The sequence below is a fragment of the Notothenia rossii genome (assembly GCF_949606895.1).
Source record: "Notothenia rossii genome assembly, chromosome: 11".
Classification (NCBI taxonomy): Eukaryota; Metazoa; Chordata; class Actinopteri; order Perciformes; family Nototheniidae; genus Notothenia; species Notothenia rossii.
Window position 1 is genome coordinate 46,573,463 of NC_136910.1, and position 21,853 is coordinate 46,595,315.

Consider the following 21,853-nt stretch of genomic DNA (forward strand, 5'->3'; position numbering starts at 1 on the left):
GATAATAGAAATGTGAGAATCCTGATTCACTAGAAGCTTAAATCATTGACAATGACCAACAGTGCAGTTATATGACCTTAGGTTGAGTGGGCTGATCCTTAAAATATTGCACTGATTTCCTTTTTAGATATAAACTTGTTGTTTTTCTCAGATTAGTAATTCCCATCACCCTTCTAAAACGACAGGAAGGAAGTATTTTCTTTCGGATAAGAAAACAGCAGAAGAAAAGAAAATAACAATGAGCAGGGTATTCAAGTGAACATTATATCTTGATAACAAAAGAACCAAGTTTAGTCAAACTGAATACAAAGAGAGGAATTGCTGTCAAAGAGAGACCTCTTGGTGAGATACAGTACGTGTAGGGCCAGAGGCAAAGGTGGCCCTTGTTGAACTGGGTGTCAAAGAAGACCCTTTATTCTCTGAAGTAGGTCCAATGCTGTGGAGGCTGCAGTAAGCACAATGCCCTGCAAGTTAGGGGCTTTATTTCACAAGTCTAGAAAAGCTCCTTGCTGAACTGAGTTTAAGGTTGCCTTTGCTGTAGCTCACAGAGAGGCTTCACTAGGTCACATAGCGGAACAAGACACGTATGATTGCTTGCTCACAAATTGCAGAAATAATCAGCCAATCCTCAAATGATGAGAGGAATGCCTGGCCAGGAGTGTTGACAGGGCCACGTCCAATGAGAGGGGTGATACCAAGATATTCCTGGGTACGAATGCAAGCACATTTTCATGTACCCACAGAGCATTTAAGGTGAGATACAAGGGGCAAACAACATATTGTAAGGAAGTTCAACACTTTTAAGAACTGTATTAGCGAAAATGCAGGTACGACATCCTGTTTGGAACTACACAAATGAAAGCTCTCATGCCTGAGTTAACGAATACCTGAACCGCAATGATGAGATCGCCCTTGATTGTTTGTCAAGAAGGATGGAAAAACAACCTCTTGCAGCATCTGACTGATGAGATTTAAAGAGCCAATGATGTGAATGTAGCAGGAAAAGCAATTAACAAAACAAGCAATGCTAACCTAGCTGTAGATAGCAAAGAGCAGAGAAGGGTAGTGAGAGTCTCCTTAATATACGTTTAAAGGAAGTGTTAGTGGCAAAAAAAAGGAAGCTATTTTGTAAACCTTCTTGCTTATCTTAAAACTAAATGCTATAATAAAGGGAAACATTTTCAGCCCAAATGATACTTCTAATCTGCATAAAAACATGTAAAATGTACAGAAGGCCACAATAAAGTAATACATAAGAGGAATCAGCGATCGAAAGCTTGACTTTAATACATAGTGGAGACATAAGGCGGAAGGGACATGCTGTAGATATCGTCTGCATTATGTCTCATTAATGCAGAATTATGCAGCAAATTCAATACATGCAGAAAGGATGTTGAAATAGGACACCGGGGACATGGTGTCAGGCTATACCTGATGTGCGTTATGGTGATGTGGGGGAAATGTCATTGTCTTTCCGTATTTCTGTTATTTCTCTTAAAACCATTCGCTATCTTTCTCCATGTTGATGTTTCCCCTTCTCTCTAATTTGTCAGATTGTTTTGTGTATTTTTTCCACTTTTTTTTATCTCTGTCCGCTCTCTCCAACACTGCTAATGTTGAGCACTTGGCATGGAGATTAATTAAAAAGGTGTGACAGGAGGCAGAACATTGCGAATTGCAGCCTGAAAACCCCTGTCAGGGATCGGCCCATTAAAACATCACACATTCATTTTAAACTCGATGGCTCTCAATTCCAGTGCTCAGAGAAAGAAGCCCTGCTGATTTTCATTCCAGCCGTTTCTAGATTACACTTGGGAGCCGAGCTAAGTGCAAATTAATACATCCATGCCATTTAACATTATAGTTTGGTGTACGATTCAAAACACCCTGTTTTTCTGAGGTTTATGCAATGGTGGACAAGACTGCTGCCGCGTCTTATTTATTGACCTTTTCAGGAACGATACAATTTGAATGACCATATTTTGTGAAGAATTATGTCTAGGATAGATGGATGTATCTATATCAAGAATAAGGGAACATGATTCTTCTCACGATGGACACACACACTGCTCTGAACACACACACGGAAAAGCAATTACCTCTCGTACGGACTACCACGCTGATTTCCCCGCTGATCTAAACTTATGCACCTGGTCTGTTCCAATTTATCTTAGCCCTCCTACCTCTCTTCTGTTTTCCTGCTGTTTTATTAACGACGTTCGGTCTATCAGACGCAGTGTGTCTGGTATTATATTCGGCTTGGTCTATTACGTTCCATTTTGTCTGTCACCCTTATTTGTTTATGATTGTTTATCGTTATCTCCCGGCAAAGGCTTGCGGAGGAATCATGTCTTTAGTCGTGTGTTTTCTTTTGTGTATCTTTCCGGTTGTCCACAGCCAATCTTGTATACTACTGGAACCATCAGCCTAAAATATGTCATGCTCATTTGTTACAATATACTAAAGGAACTGTTGTGGTTCTATTGATTCACAAATGGTTGAAAAATTTAATTGACGGCTTAATATCAATAACAGCGAACTCCTCATCCCTCATAACTGGCCGATAGTGATCAACAACTGCTCTGGTATCAAAACACAGTTGCTCAGGCCACATTTTGCCGTAATGGTGTCTCAGAAGCTGACTTGAAATTGGAATAACATTTGGATTCATTTTTAACCAAAGCATCTGCAGATTATTTACATACCCGACATTTTATATAATTAATTCAGGCGAGGCATGACACAAAATGAATTAATTACTGTGTTTGTTATCTTTGCTGCCGTCTTGGCTGTAAGGAAGCTGGGAGGGACAATTGAGTGTAATTCAACCCTTTTGTCTGAAAGAGCAAAGGGAGACAAACCTGGCAGAGATATGACCTCTATTCAACACATTTTTCTTTGTGACCAGAAGCTTACATTCCAATAAAGGTTTTTCAGCATCAATATTTTCTTTATAAAAATGAAGTTCATTTGAAAAGAAGATGCTCAATGTGAAGACTTAACACTGTAGGCTCACTTTTGCCTGAATAACACTGTTCAACAGTACATGGCATTGACCTTTAATGACGTCTTAGCTTCTTTGAAAGCCTGCAATCAAGGAATGAGTCAGTATAATGCCCACAATAGGAAACCACTGACGTGTAGAACGCAGCCTGAAGCAGTTCACAACTGCAGGTGCTCTTTGGTATTCTAATCTATATCATCAGCAGGTCAAGGTTGGGTCAGTCATTGATTTATTTGATCACTAATGAGCTAATTTTTTCTTCTTTTTTCCTACCACTTAGTAGGCATAGGCATAAACTTCTTTGTAATCCTGTCATCATATAATACTCTAACTTGTAGGTTACAGAGCTGTGTCACCTTGAGAAAAGACAATTTGTTTATTTGTGAGTACTATGCTGTAAGTCCAGGTGCAGGCCAGGGCAGGTCAGAGCCCAGAGTATTGAAGAGGAGGCAGAAAGCAGAGGAAACGCTGATGTTGCTTCTGCGAGCGAAATGGATAACATTGACAGGGGGAGTGTAACTTCCCTGGGTCGATTATTAAAATGTAGAACAGCTGTAGGCGCAGTTACTGCTGACGTCGGAGACAGAATATCCACATAATCAATCAATTAATCAATCATTTCATCAATCTACATGATGTGCTTTTGCATCCACAAATTACAAATAATTTCAAGATTACATTACGTTCCAATTAGCTTAGCATTAGTCATCTCAGACACGCCTGTCATCTCCACGGAGTACATTACCTTTAACTGAAAATGTAACTGCCATACACACACACAATCGAGCACTGCTCTGCGTCAGCACGGGGAATAAATAGACTATCACTATGCCAGAACTGAAGCATGCTGTAACTGTGTGTGTGTGTGCGTGCGTGCGTGCGTGTGTGTGTGTGTGACTAGCGGGCTCCTGCTGTGCTGATTTCAGCAGGAACAGATGGTCCTGCCAGGGCTCTGCCGAGGCTCCACAGTCCATGGTCTGTGGGAAGACTTGTGAACGTGCCTACAGAGTGTGTGTGTCTACTGAATCTTTTTACCGTTAATCTTCTGCCCTACTTTGCTTATGACCGTACACAAACACAGCCCCCCTGACACTGATGGTTGCAGTGTAATGATATCCTAGTGGTCTTTGGCCTAGTTGTCTGTTCCATTGACACTTTGCAACTTAATCCCGCTTGAAAGGCTCTTCAATGGTAAGCTCATGTTTGCAAACACACAAAGCTGTCACACCCCCACCCCTTTGTGTGTGTGTTTGTCCCGTGCAGGTTTGTGAAAATGTAAGTGGTTTCAAACACTTATCACATAACCCCAGCTGTCAAATGTAAATAATAAAAAAAAGGAGTTTAGGTTTTTGCTGCATCCTACTGACCCATTATTTAATAATAAATACACACAAACATTAAAAGCGAACAAAGACCCTGTTCAGGCCTGGTTTAAAGTGTCTTAATGATCCAATTTCAAGGGTATAGTTGTAAGTACATCAGCTCACAGTGGGTACCAGTGACCACTTGTGATCTGATCTCACTTCCGGCACCGTAAGCAAATAAACACCTAAATCAAGAGTTTAGTATCAATTAAAACAAAAATATGACTGGTGTGTTAACTGCATGCCAAACAAAAATGATTATCGGCAACGTCATGTTTACTTCACCACTCTCCTTTGCCTCGTGTCTGTGTGTGTGTGTGTGTGTGTGTGTGTGTGTGTGTGTGTGTGTGTGTGTGTGTGTGTGTGTGTGTGTGTGTCCTGCACTTGTTGAAGCAGGAGAGCAGAGAATATTTATGAGTGTTTTGAACGTTTTGACAGTGTATTTACAGTGCTTCTCATTCGAGCCAGCTGTGTCCATCAAATTTAGGGAAAAACCCTGATATTCTGTAAAGCTACTAAAACAATGAGTTTCTAAGCTGAGGTAAGGCCATAGTTAAATAATCAGTCAGACAGGGTCACAGAAAGATCAAAACCGGTCTCTAATATTTATTTGGATACAACTGATTTTCAGTAGCAATGTTATTAGTATTGAGTGCAAAAGGACAGCTAGTGATCCAGATGTGGACTAATTCCCTAATGCGCTTCTACTCCACAACACACACTGGCAGGCACACACACACACACACACACACACACACACACACACACACACACACACACACACACACACACACACACACACACACACACACACACACACACACACACACACACACACACACACACACACACACACACACACACACACACACACACACACACACACACACACACACACACACACACACACACACACACACACACACACACTTCATTTCATAAAAGCAGTAGATTAGCGTGATGTATAACGAAAGCCCTATAACGTTGAAAGATCAAGTATTTTTAAGAAATACATGTCAGAAAATGACATATTGCATTTTCGGGCATTAAATTAACATCGAACAACTTCAGTTGCTTGTGGGAGTGCACCCTGTCATTCTGTCTCTTCCTGTTTGTCAGTTATTTTTTCTCATTTTCACTTTCCTGAGCTGTTGCCTCGCCTGTCTGCCTCTCCGTGTTCACTGTTCAAACAGCAGAGAAAATCTCTTGAATACAAATGGCTTCCTCCTTCAGCTGAAATGACTGAAAGTACTCATCTATTATTTTTAAATACAGCCCTCTACTGGCAGTAAACACATGTATACTGTACGAACACACACACAGCGTTGTTAAATGACCAACAGATGCAGATAATTAACATGTTTGTGTACTCATTCTGTCCGATAGCACTATTCATAAAACGTGAGCTACATTAGGCGGCTTTATTTTCTCCCCCACCCCCTCCCCACTTCTTCATTTGCGCAGCTTTAGCAGGAGCTGATCAGTGACTCCATTCATTCTAGGTCAATTTGGGCAGTGTGCTTGATAGGGCCGTTTCATTACACACTTCCTTCCTGTCTGTCTCTCCGACTCTGGGGAGAAAACGGAGGGCAGGGAGGGAGAAAAAGAAAGGAACAGGAGGAGTGAGTAAAGGAAGGGTGGGATTAAAGGGGGTCTTTGGGTGAAGGGAGAGAGAAAAAAATAGATAGAGAAGTTAGAAACAAGAAATGAGCAGAATGAGGGAGATGTAAAAAGGTTTACAGTATGTGGGGAAAAGAGGGAGATAAGGGCAATATGATGGTGGGGGTGGAGGGTGAGAGATTAGGAGGATAGAAATCAGGATGACATAAAAGGAATGAGAGACGGTGAAAAGGGTTGAATGGCAGGATGTGGCTGATTGAGATAAGAATAATGGAGCCATAAGGTAGGACATGAAAGGCTAAAGAAACATGGAGAAATAGTCAAGAATAGAATCAGCAGTGGGTGAAATAAAAGAGGGAAACTGAGAAGGAGAAAAATGTAAAAAGGTGGGGACGTAAAGGCAGGAAGGAAGGGGAGGGTTGAATGCACAAGGGTGTGGGTGTGAAGGGAGAACGAGTGGGAGAAAGGAAAGAAAGGGGTGAAGAGAAGAAGACAGCCTGAGGAGCCACGGCTACATTCATCATTACTGTCACTTTATAACAAACGTTTTTTTAATTAATATTAAATCAAACTTTACCTGGCCATAGGAGCAGGTCTCGTTATTATATTAATCTAAATTCATTGATACTAAATTAAGCATAAATGATGTAGAATTCATGAAATCAGATTTCCTGCACTTCTGAAATCCCCAGTCTTTTCCAAGGCCACCTCCGTTGAAACCACAGATTAAGATTTACCAAAAAACATCATTGAAATCACAGTAAACCCTTTTTTTTTTTTTAATAATGATGACGGTTTGATTACAAGAGAAAGTCGGTTTGGGTGGATAAATAGCACAAAAACATGTTCGGATGGTTACTGGATGCAAATTAATAAGCACCATGTTTAAAAAATATAACGTCAGAGGAAACACAAACACCTAGAAACCAACATCGCCATCTCGCAAACTGTATGTGTCATGACACTTTTCTGAGGCGTAACATCTCATTCTGTTTTTACAACACTCTCTTTTTTAAGATCCTGCCTCCTCCCTTTATATTCCTTCTGCTAAAATGTCCTAGGGTTCAACTGTAACAGCCATAGTTGCTAACAAGCAAGAAAGAAATGAACTGTAGAGAAAAGACAGGAAAATAAAACTCAACTCTGTCCTGGGGTTTAGTCTTTCTCAGCAGTAAGGTCACTTTTTACTTAAGTGCTAAATTGAACTTGGTGCCAAATGAACCAAAACACACAAACTGCATCTCCTCTGCTGCTATATAAGCTAGTCTATGTGTGACTTTGTGTGTGTGTGTGTGTGTGTGTGTGTGTGTGTGTGTGTGTGTGTGTGTGTGTGTGTGTGTGTGTGTATGTGTGTGTGTGTGTGTGTGTGTGTGTGTGTATGTGTGTGGAACGCATTAGATTGAAACAAGCCGGCATGAGACAAAGGAGGAAGAAGACAGTGAGAAAGAGATTCAGCATCAACTTTTCCCCTTGGGATTGGTCGCCATGGCTACGGGAGCATTTTCAGCTGAACGTGGGACAACCATAAGGAAGAGTGAGACTGACACACACACACACACACACACACACACACACACACACACACACACACACACACACACACACACACACACACACACACACACACACACACACACACACACACACACACACACACACACACACACACACACACACACACACACACACACACACACACACACACACACACAGTCACAAAAACCCATATCCCTTTTATAGCATTGCAGCTTAGTAACCAGGAGATACTTGATCACCGACAGAAAACACGTAAGACTGCAGGAAAAGCAGCTCCGATGGAAAACAGAGACCAATGAGAACAAACAGCATCGAGCGATTATAACGTCTCATCTTACAACCAGACAATCAGACTCCATCTATATTTCAAAAGCTACGGAAAACTGTGACAATGGGCCGTCATGATCTAAGATTAGTGGAGGGCACCTTTAATGAGGAGGAGGGCCCACAGCGATCGGGTTTCCGTGCTGGCAGGCTAACTGCGGTATCACCTGAAGGCAATTTGTCCAAATTCTGAAACAAACCGTGAGGGAAGAGTAATCGAAGTTGTGCATAAAGTCCTGTTTTCTTACAAGTGAATTTCATTGAAGTGTCATCTGTCAAGTTACAGCTTGTCATTGTAAGGGTCTGATTGATAAGCAGCCACAATAATGAATACATACAAATATTTCTTTACCTAATTGATAACTACTTTTCATTTATTTGAAAAGTGCCAATAATTCTCTATTGTTGCTCCCTTATATCAGCAGTTTGTTTATGATTTTAACTGTTTCCGAAAACAGTGAGTGGCAGACATTTTGCTCCGCACAGGAGTGTCTCTGTTGTTCTCTGCAATAGGTTTGTCAATATTTGCATAACCTACAGCAAATGCTACTGGTGTTGAATTATTTATGGGGACTAAAGGAAAGAGACTTGTAAGGGCTGGTTCTGCTTGACAGTGTTGTCATGGACCTACAAAGTGTGTGTGTGTGTGTGTGTTCAGGGGATTGAGTGAGCGTCAGTGAGAGAGTGTGTGAGCACGAGAGAGAGAGAGAGAGAGAGAGAGAGAGAGAGAGAGATGCGCTCTGCTGCGCTCACTGGCAAAGTCACTGCTTTCTCAAGGACACTGCGGCTAAGGGGCAAGAAAGAGAGAAGGAATGACACACGGGAAGAGAAAGCAGAACGAATGAATAAAGAGAAAAAGACATTCAGTGATACAGGGCTGAGTAAGATAAAGAAAGAGGCAGAAAAATAAATAAAAAAACGAGAGTTGAAAAGGCAACAGTTTAAAAAAAATTGTGACGAAAAAGGCGATAGAAGGAAGGGGGGGGGATGTTTCTGTCTGAAAGTGAGAATATTTCTTGTTGGGAAAACACACAACAAGTTGTACACTGTGTGGAGTAACCCTACACTGTTTGGCTTATTACTTTGTATGTTTAAAATACTATAGAAACCAGGGCTACATCAAAATACATATTATATATCTTACTCTCTAGTTTATTTCTATTTGTATTTTGAGATGTTTATATTTGAGAATTGCATATTTCTACTCTTTTAATTTGTTATTATTTGCAATGCCTTGTTTTGTTTATGCTGCTGCAACAAAACATGTGTTCCCAAATTGGGATTAATAAAGTACATTTGATCTTATCTTACTTTATCAAGTGATGTATCATTTCTTTAGTTGAATTAGTTAATTGATTTATTATAAATGAGTCAAAAACAAAGTGAAGAAATTGTTGTTCACAGTTGACCAGAGCTCAAATCCTTCAATCATGCTGACGTGTATTTTGACTTCAAAATAATCTTGTGATAAAATATCTTCTTTAAAAGTTGTTGTCATTTAATGATTCCATATTATTTCTATTCTAAATGTCATCCAATAACTACTAACAAATGAGTGTTGAACAGGTGACCTCAAACAACCCAGAGAGCCGCTGAGCAGCAGCAGCAACAGACATGTTGTACTTGCGTCAGGCACACTGAGGAGCTTTTTCTGCCTGGTTCCATCTCACTAGCGATCCACTTAAACCTCGACAGCAATTAATTATTTACACATAAACACACAGACCCCAAAACAATCCCGCTGAGATGACAGTGTGGAAAGCTGCTGGGCGAATTGCATCAAAACTACTTAACAGTCACAAGCAGACACTTAAGGAAAAGCAGAGAGTGAACTCATCAACCGCTCGGACCACCGCTCCTGACCAGCTGTGATCAAAAGATGGTTGCAACCCAAATGCATCCTCAGTGCACGTCTGTAAAACTGAGGGCAGACCGCAGAAGGTTCATGTTTTATTCAGATGGAAAGGAAAGGCAGAGATAGATGCAAGTGAGCAGATCTAATAGTGAGCGAATAGCAGGGTATGAGAGCCAGTAGATTTGGAAGTCGTAGATTTTTCTGCTTGATTTGGCTGCTCTGTAAAGAAAACCCCTCCCACAGCAGCCCAGATACAGCGTACAGAAATATAAATATACGGCTTATTCTTTTCACTCACCTCCCTCTGTCCTCCAATGGCTTTATCTGCCCACTTCTCTTTCAGCCTAGCTGTGTCCGTCTGGAGTCGCGGTGTCAGAGCAGGCAGGGTTCTGAGGAGACGAAAAGGTCAGAGGTCAGTCGCCATTAGCGTGACAGCATTTAAGGATCATGTTCAGCTTGACTTCAGGCACACCAAATGACGTCAAAATGAGGTGCGATAAAGGATAGGCTTGTGTTCTAAATGCAAAGAATTGACTGCGCACATGGCACTCATACTAACAAAAGCATGTGCACACACAGACACACTCCACTGTTATCTGAGAGAAAACAGACACTAAAAGACAAGAGGTTCAGAGACCTCCGTCAGGCAAGTGCGTTGTTTAATCTGTTTGAGATAAGAGTCATTCTTTTTGCCTTGAGGTATAACTGATTCACTTATAGCTGACCCTCATTGTTGTATAAGTGCTCCTCTCCTTCCTGAAAACATAACCAGAGCAGTGGAGAACAAGTGAGGGCAGAGGGAACAGGACGTAGGGATCAAGGGGCTAGCAAATAATACATATTGTTGGAAAAGGAAGCACGGACAGAAGTAAGGAAGAGATCATGATAACGCTGAAACGCAGTGTACAAAGACTCAATGACCAGAACATTGAGACCCTACCCCTGCAGAGGAAGTGGGCCCTCCCTTTCCTATTTGCATATTTGCCGCTACATAAATTCAAGCATGCGACATCAATCCCATTTCCATATGTTGCTTCCCGTGCAGAGAGATTATAGAGAGTAAGTCTGTCACAAAGAACATTGCATCACAACATTTGAGAGAATGCTGCAGTTCATTCCCGTGGGACGTGTTTGACTTTGAGAGAATCTGCCCATTGTCCCCCAAATTCCCACAACTTGTCGGCACTGCTGCTGGCTCATTTTTGTACTTATAAATGGAAAAGGAAAGTTGCGTATTTAATTCACTTTAATGGAAGCCTGGCAATAAATACCTGCAGCGACAAACGACTTTCAGTTTGAAATGGTATAAAACAGAGAGAAGCCAGACATCTTCATTCGAGAGGCTGATTTGGGGTGAAGTGTCTTGCCCAGGGACACAACGACATGCTGACTGCAGTGGGGTTTGAACCTGTGACCCCCTGATCCCAACACCAACACACAACCCACTGCACCACACGCCTCGCCATGTTTGCTTTAAAAGATGTACTCCAACAGTTGCTGATCATTTTTCTGTCAATCGACCAATCGAGTCGTCGACGATCCATTTTAGCTTAGCTTACTCTACTCTCAATGAACCCCCCTGTCATTGTTCTAACTACCTAACCACCTTTTCCATAGTCATTTGAAACCTCACTATTAAACCAAGCTACAGTGAAACTTTAGAACAACTTGTGAGCTACTAGCTGCATCACTTTTGAATATTTGTTCACATTCTACTTTCTGGAAATAAGTATAATTAGGTTTTGTTTTGTTCGATTGGCCACAATGTCCTCTTTCTCTTATTAGCTAAAACATCTTAAGGTCATTACCGGATAACAAACTGCAGTCATTAAATAATCTTGTAGGGTTTTATTTTGCACTTTGTAAATCAATTAGCACGTCTCTGCTTGCTGGACTAGTGCTCTCCTCATGATGTATGAGTGGAGTTAGAACATTTCTGCCATAATCCTTCATATACGGTGCATATCAACGCCTGAAATACTATAAATAACACCAACACTACGTGATGTCCCTCCCTGTGATGTCTGACAGTGTTGATCCTGAAAAACCTGAAACAGCGAACAGACGGCGGTGCACCCTCCTACAAATATGAGACACAGCCAAGAAAATCAAAGCAGAACAAATCTACAGTATTTGCCTTGTGTTGTCACACCTTGTATAACAGAGCATAGCTGAGATGGGTGTTGGTTGGTGTAATGGATGAAATGTCATGGTCCTTCAAGACAAACTGGTTCCCAGTCCCATTGTGATGGCAAGTCTATTCACAACTCTGACACATAAATCAGACTTAGAAACACAATGCGTACAGAGCAAACACAATACACCTTCCTGTAGAACTAAACCTGTGTGGAATAAGTGTAAAACATGATAGCATCATTACCATGATCAAATATATCTTTATATACTCTTTCTGCTAAACTCTAGTCAACTCTTTGACTCTGTATAATGTCTAGACTGTCACTGACTCATTCCCTTTTATCATATCATTGTCAGTCTTGTGTGCTTTGTTAAGAAAATCCTCGGACAAACCGCTGGCATACAAGATGTGACAAGACATGGAGTGGCTGCGTGTATTGTCTTTGTAGGACATTTTTAAAACAACCTTTTTTTTTTTTTTTGTCTTGGACTGTGACCCAAAAACAATAACTGGTGCAGTCTTGCAGCAAAGCAAGAAGCTAAGGAGCCTGTAGATTCAGAGCAGACCCAAAAACAAATTGACCCAAAAACAATTCAAAAAGAACGGAGAGAGATACATGTCATGCATTTATGTTAGTCAGCAATCTGTCATTGATAAAAACAAATATGCCATCATCATCATTATTCAAAATGGATTCGTCATATGAATCAGATCAATAACAAAACTGCTGTAAAAGAAGCCACACTGAATTGTATATATAAAGATCATCTTTATCTTGCGATATATCACCGAAAGCCGAGCAGATGTATGAAGTAGAGGTGAAGTATGCGATGCAGATTAGGCTTGGAACTCATTTTCAAGCCTCTAACAGGCGGGGTGAATCGGTTTATGGATAATATTAAGAAACCCTCATATCACAGGTTTCTGCTTCTTCCCTCTGCAGCAGAGCAAAGAAAGAGAGAGGTAATAATGGAGACGTACTGTCGGATAATAGTCTCCAGTGACTGACACGTGCTCTCTATAGAGCGCTCACGAGAAAAGAAAACCAAACCTTCAGCCAACAGCATTACCCAATTTACCGACCCTTCACATCTCATTTGTAAACTATTACTGATAGTGAGGAATAGGAAGCAAGGTGTCAGACGGAGGTGCAATGGAGCACAAACAAAGACATCATTTTATGCTGCAGTAGGTGCTAAAAGAAGCTGACTCGGTGCATAAAACACAATCTAAAAGGAATTGAGCTTGTTAGTGACAGATTGCACAGGAGTGTCACTGCCATTGTTTGTAATCAAGGAAGCTGGGAGAAATGTAGGTGAAAACACACATTTGGGAATCATTTAAACCACACACAAACATGCAAATGTACAGAAAAACATGGGCTTACACATGCCATCATTAACAGCCATTTTTTCTTGTATATCCATATATGACGATGTATTTAGGCTTGCGCATTCTGTTTCTGCATGAGCCCCCATCAGCTCGAAGCCGGGCAGAGAACCTTCACGTTGGCAGAGTTTTACGCTCAAATTCTCGGGAGAGCGCAGGTGCCTCCGCAATACCTGAATCACTCTGAGAGAGCACGATCAAAGCGGCTGTTTAATCAGCTTGAGCCCTCACAGTGTAATGTGTGGCCATGTAGCCATTAGCCAGACAAGAAGCAGGCGGCTAGAGCCAATAATAATAAACTCAATGAAGTATGAAGAGGTGGGTGTAAAGCAGAGGTTTTAAATCATTGAACATGTTCAAAATCTTCTACCACCTTTTTTTACACTAAAACCGTAGCACATGTACGTCTGTAAAGAAATGCTCATGTGTCCTGCACGACCTCACTGTTACCCATTATCTATATCTTTACAATGTGTTGTCGCTAACCAATTACATGTCTTGGTTTAACTCCAGGCCTGATTATAATCCTGAAGCTAATCACAAAATGCTGGTTATCTAGTCATTTCTGTATCAAAATGTTAAATCAGATTATTTGATTAATTTGGCAGTCAGTGAAAAATGTGCTGATTGAGAGTTTCTTTAGCTTTGAGCCTGAGTGAGATTGACGCAACATGGGAAGCACATTAGCTGATCCCACTGTGAAACATCAAAGTGCTTTCAGAAGAAAATATAATTCAACATGCCGTTTAATTCAAAATTAGTTTTGCTATTCAATTTGCGGAATACAATTTAAAATGACAATCCCTTTTTAATTCTCATACACGCTAATAGTAATTATGATGGGAGGGGGTATGCCAAACCTCGTTCTCGATTTAAAAATATGACATGTAATCCTAATCCAGATAATCTCCGGTAGAATCATTCTCATTATAGTGATGCTATTGCATACACGCTTCTGATTTGTATGAGCCCGTGCATTTACTATCTCAATGTGCAGGTGAGCAGACCATTCAAAAAGTGACCGAAATAAAGTGTAAAACTACAGTCAGGTTGCAGTACATAGAGAAGCACTTACCTAAGAGGAAGACAGCTCCCTTAACCCATAATACACACACACACACACACACACACACACACACACACACACACACACACACACACACACACACACACACACACACACACACACACACACACACACACACACACACACACACACACACACACACACACACACACACACACACACACACACACACACACACACACACACACACACACACACACACACACACACACACACACACACACACACACACACGTATGGAGGAAGCTCTGAAATTACTTCTCTATTTCCCGTGTGAAGCAGGTTGGGCCATAGATCTCCACTGACTTAGCCTTGGCTTTGGAAAACCAATCAGGAAACAACTAGAGGGTGAAAGGTGAGATGGGCTGTGGCTGGATAGAGTGTGAGGGTGGGGGGGGGGGGGGTGGGGTGGGAGGTGTAGCGACGAAAAGATCTGACTTTTATGCGACATCCATCAAATCCATGTTTGCATGTCTTCCAAAACAGCAGTTAAATCTAGATTCTCACACTTCTAATGCAATGTGAAGCGGTAGAGTGTGAGGCGAGGGGGAGGGGGGAGGAATGTGGGAGGAAGGTGAAAAGGGGGAAGTGGAGACAGAGCGAGAGGTGGCAGGGAGTTTCAGGTTCAGCCTGTTGTTCTTCATTCTTGTGTGGCCAACAGTAAAAGCAATTTAAGCGTATACAGGTGCAACCGCTCCAGAGTAATTTGCTGCCGACTGCATTTCTTTATTCCTCAAAGAAGTGTTCAGAGGAATCAAATAACCCCGTCTTGTGAAAGAAATGATCTCGGGACCAGCTCATCATTTTGAGTTTGAGGATAAACCACTTATCTATTCCAGTACACGCATCAAAAGAGAAATAGGCTTCAATTGAGACGACTATACTGCAGAAACGTTATAGAGAATGTGAGTGCTACTGCTACAGCCATAGATCAAGGACACACATAGCTTCAATATTGAAATAAAACCTCCAAATTCTCTGAAGGCCCAAAGTTAAATTAGAAAAGGAACGATTTCAATTTAGAAAGCGAGACAATGTAATGCCTTTTCAGCATTTTATCTTTCCACTATTGATCATAGGGTCCTCTGCCCTCTGTTCTGCCAAAAGAAGTGAAACAATAGATGCCATCTGTGCCAAGTGGTGCAGCAACTTTTCCTTTCCTTATTCTAACAGAATGGATATGGCTGCCTGTATACCACGGACAGCCACATTCATTCTGTTGGAGTTATTCAGTCTATTCAAGCAGAGCTGGTGAGACTCCGAGACGGGGCTTTAATACAAACTGAACGAACAAAGTATGTCACACAATGTTATCTACTACCAGTTTATACATTCATAGCCAAAGTCAGCAAACACACACACAGTCATTGGTTGTGTTTTGACATCTACAAAGACACTTCTGTTCAACATCAATAAGACCCCCTCTATGTTTCCATACAGCTACTGTACAGCAGTTTATCGGCACAAAGGCGTGGGTCCTTAAAATCACAAATGAGTCTCCATTCAGAGCGTATTGAACAGTAACACATTCTGCAGCAGAACGCACACAGAGGACCCTGTCTTGAGGGTCCTTTGTGTGGTTGAATTGATAGATCCTGTATTCAAGTATATCGTTATATGACTGAAAAAATTACTTGATAAACAGCAGACTTACTATTCTGACATTGATTGAATTGTTGACATTTGGAATATCTTTGCTGGTCGGACAAAACAAGGATTAATCGCTAAATCAAGGAAATGGTCAACCGATGAATTGATGCAAATAGTAAAAACAATAGGTAAGAAAACAGACTTATAGAGGCTGCTGTGAAATGGATAATCAGTTGATCAAACTCTCAGTGACGCATACACTGCCTCTGGGAGCGCTCCTCTAAAGGCTAAATAGGAACATATGCCTGACTTCCAGTGAGACCTTCTGCTTGTATGGTCTATTTGATGTCATGGTTACTCTGCGGGTGCTTTGTATCTCCCCAGTGAAGTGGTTCATTTCATTCAATTAGTAATGCAAGTGTGTGCAACCAATGGATGCAACTCCCAGTGTTTTTCCTGGTTTATGGACCGTGTTTCAGTGAGTAAATACTGTGCTGCTCGCCCAGATCTATCATAACAGCTGGACAACTGAAAGACCGCTGAAACAGAACATGAAGGAGGCGGACAGACAGGAAGGGGGGGGGGGTGAGGAAGAGGAGTCTCCCCTACTCTTGTGTCAACAAACTCAAGCACACGCACACTAAATGACAAAAAGTGACAAAGTCTTGCCCCTAGGCTTCAGCTCTTAACAAATTCAAGCTTTGCCCAATCATTTCCATTCTCTCTGGGTTGCCATAGCTACAGCCTGCCCCCCTTGTCTGTACTTTTGGAAGGGTGAGACTTCACCACTGTGTGTGTGTGCGCGCGCGTGCGTGCGTGCGTGCGTGCGTGCGTGCGTGTGTGTGTGTGTGTGTGTGTGTGTGGTAACCCCACCAGATGGGGTCTTATTAACACTTCGTATCTGTTGACTTTACATTCACACTCCAATGGGACGTCTGAGAGGCAGTGAGATAGCAGAGAGAGGTGAGCCAGGCTGAGGGGGGGGGGGGGGGGGGGGGGGTTAGCCGGAATGTGGTGGATGTGATTGCTTGTGCCTCAACGCGTCTTCACCCATTCAGCTCCTACACCATGTCTAAAGAGCAACAAACTGCCTCTTCTTGTAGTGGTTTAGAGTGGACTGAGCTTTTTTTTTTTTATCAACTTCTAAAAAGTAAAAGGAAACCAGGAACGATATGATCAATAAGAAGTAACAAATATTATTTATGCTCACAGAAAAATGACGCCAGTTTTCAGTACTTCCAAGTATCTTTTAGGCTTACACATTTCTGAAACGAAAAAAGGTTTGTGATTTTGATACCTCCACTTCTTTCTGCTTCATCTCTTTATAAATCTGCAAGCTTAAGGCTGTTCAAACACAAGAAATGCTTGTCAGAAAGATCCTGGTAATTAGGAGCAGCCCTTTTATAAATCATACCTAATATGTATTTGTTTTTTGATGGTGATCTAATTACCATAGTACTAAAAAGAAAGTGTGTGATTAATCCTTTTATGTACTTGTGTGTGTGTGTTTGCTATGCATCCACGCTTTCCTTGTATGAATATGATAATCCCCAGACATACAGTGATTTATTGATTTACTGACAAACAAACATTGTCAATCTGTACACGGAGGTGATGTGAATGTTGTTTGAACATGAATTGTCCCCAGAAGATACAGATACAGCACTGTTTGAAGCTAAGATAAGATAAGATGGTACTTTATTGATCCCAATGTGGGAAATTGTTTTTGTTGCAGCAGCATAAAATTACATTTTACAATAAAAAAAACTAGAAATAAGCAAGAAAAGAAAGAAAAAATATACATGTTGAATTTGACAAGATATTATATATACAAATATATATACATAAATATATGACATGGAATATTAATATTATACTATCACGATTCAGCATAGAAGGGGTGTGTGTGTGTGTGTGTGTGTGTGTGTGTGTGTGTGTGTGTGTGTGTGTGTGTGTGTGTTTGCTATCTGGAAGATGGCAGGAATGATACACACTGTTGGGGATCAACATATCACTAAAACTCCCACCATCTGCCCTCCAGCAGACAAATATAAACAACGTCTTCTCTTACACGGCTATTTCTTTATCTCCCTGCATCGCTCCACTTTACCCCCAGCACCCCCTCTCTGCAGCCCTGCCATCCATCATCATTAGGAGGAGAATAGATGACCTGTCTACACCTGCAACTACTCCCCCCCCGCCCCCCTTTACTCTCTGGAGAGGAGAGGAGAGGAGAGGAGAGGAGAGGAGAGGAGAGGAGAGGAGAGGAGAGGAGAAGAGAGGAGAAGAGAGGAGAGGAGAAGCCAGAAGGTGAGGTTTTAGCAAGTTGGGAAATGGTGAGCTTCAATAAGTGGCACAATGAATGAGTCGATGTTTTCTCTTTATTTGAATAATCTCTATCACAAAGTAGTGTTTTCTCTTCAACACTTCAAAGGCAGTGCGCTGATTCACCAGATGAAATATGCTTCTCTAAAGGTATTTCCTCATGAACACTGTGTTGTATAACTTGTCAAAGGTCTTATTATAGTTTGAATGTATATTTCGGGCTCTCCAATGATTATTTATTGAAATAATCTCTGTCTACTGTCATCGGTCAACAGAACAATATTGTCAAATGTTAATATCAAATAAAAATATTGGGATATTTGCAAATTCTGACTCATTGTACTTTCTTTAGTAGTACCAAAATGCTTTGTTTAGCCACATTTCAGCAAACGTAACGATACCAAAACAAATCCCAATTGTTGGTGAGTATTATTAAAAACTTGGTTCACAGGTCTTAAATTAATATCCAAGACTGTCTTAAGGTCTTTAGAAGTACTTACAGTATGCCTCTCTTTTGTCTGAAAGCATAACTGTCTGTGATACTTTGACCACTTATTGTGATAATATCAAGCTAGTTATTGTACCAAGCTAAGCAGGGGGATGATACACCTTCACATCCAAGAAGGAGGACAAAGAATCCAAGTTAATTGAGACAAATGCAGAACAAGGGGCAGAAAAGCGCAGGATGGTGCTAAAGAAAAGGAGGGGAGCAGCTAAGATGGAGGAGGAGAGGAGCAGAAGGAAGAGGGGAGGACGAGCAGAGGACAATGTATTGTCTCCTGTTAATATGTAAAAATAACTCTGCTGCTGCTGCTGCCTGGTGGAGGAGCTAACTGGGTCAGAGAATTCCCAGAGAAAGGAGAAGAGAGGGGGGGGGAGGTATCGTGTTGATTCAGTCTGTGGTATCAGTGTGAAGCAGAAGTCATGGGTTCTCTCTTCACCTATAGCTGTTAGGGCTGAGAGGCATCTCTACCGCGTATCATGCATCTATCGATTTATCTATCCGCCTGTACAGCCTCCTCCCATCACCTCCTTTCCCCTGTCCCTAGTTCCTTTGTTTACACCCTCCCTACCTCCGCTAATAAACATAGCCTCTCTCATGTCTGCTCTTGACTTCCACTCTTGCAATTAACCCTGCTCTCTTTCATTATCTCTCTTTATTCCCTCTGTAAATATACATTTCTAACAAATCCCACTCAAAGATTGAACTCAACTTGGTGTGTAATTCATTGCCAGCTAATCTATTCATAATACAGCATGTAATTAACATGCAATGTGACACATCTTAGACCAGATAATGATGGTGAAAGTGACTGATAACCTCGCAGGAATAAGAACTGTGTATTAACTCCTGTTATTAAATTGCAGTCTGCATCGTTATGATGGCACAAAATCAGTCACTGGTTAAAGTGATATTGCTTTCTAACAACATCATCCAAAACCAGGATCTAATGAGTTTTTAATTTGGCTAATTTGGAAATTAAATCGCAGCAAAATTGATGTCATGTTACTGAATTAATTTGCCTTGGTTTACGGTCACACGTGTTCCCTCGTTGGTCTCTCCTCTTCCCTTCTGCATTTCCCCCCTATTTTATTTGTATTATTTGTGCATTATCTCCACTCAATTGGTCTTTGCAAGTTCAGGAAATCTTTTTGTCCACACTTAGACACATAATATACCCTTTAAATACATGCTACTTCTATCTCTGCCTGTATACCTGTCTAAAAGAATAGCATAGCATAGTGCAGCGTAGCATAGCGGTGTACGATACAGTGTGCCTAAAAACAGTTTAGCTACATGTAAGCATATCAACATCCATCAACTTTTATCTAAACTTCATATCTACAGCTCCTACTTTTTTCCAATGTTCAGCCAGCTACCGTTTGTTTAACTTTTGAGGATTAATGATTATTTGTTTACACAACCAACCATTTAAACTCATTTCCAATATTCAAGCTATTTTCAGAAGCAACCTTTTTCTCAGTTTCTTTCTCACAGCTCTTTAATCTATGAAATGTAATCGCATGCAGCAAATATTTCATGGCCTGCTGTGTTTCTGAGCTTTTACTGTTGCTCCAGCCAACAGCGCGGCTATAAGAGTAACCCATAAACCATACAATGTGCCTGGGTCAGCAATTCTGAGCAGTAATTAAAATCTTTATTGATGAAGACTGCTGTAAGCATACTAACTATTTTTGCAGACTATTCTTCAGCTAATGTAAATATATAGAATTAGCCGTGTTAGCCACCGCCATACATCTAGAAGACAAATGAATATAAGAGGGCTATAGCACAGGTTCCCTCTTGAACTACATACTACTTTTTGCCTTGGTAAGCAATAATGTCAAACGGTAGTATAAAAATGCAGATACAGGTTCATTCACAGTAAAGGTAAAGCTACTGCTGAATAATTTAAGCTGACCTCTTTGTTCTTTTTCTTTCCATGTTTCTGCTCATTTATAATCTTTCTCGTTAACTATATGTATATCCAATCTCCACTATGAATTCATACTTTCACGTGCTACTTAAAATGAATCCAGAGCTTAATATGATTAAGAACTCAAGGCCTCGATGGATTAACCTGCAGGTTGGTCCGACATGGGCAGGGCCGCTTCTTGGCCGGCTGACTGGGGGCAACAGAAATAGCTTAAGCTGACTACAGCATATGCACTGCAGCAGTCCTCCGTGTCTCTGCATCTAAACCACCTGCTGTATATGTGTTTGAGTAAAACAAACAGATGAATGTGTTTGTGAACTGGGCTGTGATGGCAGCAAGGGTGGTACAGGGTGTTTTATGGAAGAGAAACACTAATGGGTTGAATAACTCACACATGCTTTAATGGTGCAGTCTTTTTAAACCGAGGGCCCAGTGAGAGTCTATCCTAATGAACATAAAACTCAATATTATCCTTGTCATGTGGAGGCCTAGAGAGAGACACTGCACTACAGTAATGCTACAGTAGATCTTTGACAGCATATAACCGCTCAGGGTCACTGAGAGAAAGCACTATGCAGCTCTGTAAGCCTGCTATGGCTTTTTGTGCGTTAGTTGAAAATTGAGACACGTTGGTTTTTATATTGGCTGTCAGCTGACTATACTGAAGCAATAAGGTCATTGTGAGTTTAAAACTGAAGACAGACACACAGTACACAATTCAAAAACGTGTTTTAACTCAAGCAATATCTTTAGTTGCTGTTTTTTAATCTGTGAAATGCAGGTATTTAAAATGACACTTTGTATTTTTTAACAAAATTCATAATCAATCGTTTTTTAATGCATTTGAATTTGGTACGCACGGCTCTATATTTTATTGTTTGACAATATTATGCAGTATGGAAAAAGTGTCTTTTTAACTATGCTGGGACAATAAAAGTGTTTTTCTTTCCGTTTTGCAATGACATTCACAATTATTGGACAATTTCCCCATGCTGTAACTGCAAACCGTGTTATTTCAAGTGTATTTCCTTATTTCAACACCTGCATAACTACTTTTTTATTTAACAGGAGAAAGCAAACTGCTACTGTACGGTTCAGACACAAAACAATGATGTGTATTGTTCAGAATCCACTCACTAAGCAGTTTAAAGTCCATGAGCATTATAACAATAAAGCCATTTTAT

General features: G+C 40.9%; 1 protein-coding gene across 5 annotated transcripts in view; it reads right to left on the reverse strand.

Moving 5' to 3' along the window:
* Positions 1-21,853, reverse strand: part of strbp (spermatid perinuclear RNA binding protein) — a 74,225-nt gene that overhangs the window by 39,401 nt on the left and 12,971 nt on the right. For all 5 annotated transcript variants that reach the window (XM_079657787.1, XM_079657785.1, XM_079657786.1 and 2 more), the window contains exon 2: positions 10,002-10,092. The gene's annotated coding sequence lies outside the window, so the exon portion shown is untranslated. The remainder of the gene's footprint in view (positions 1-10,001; positions 10,093-21,853) is intronic.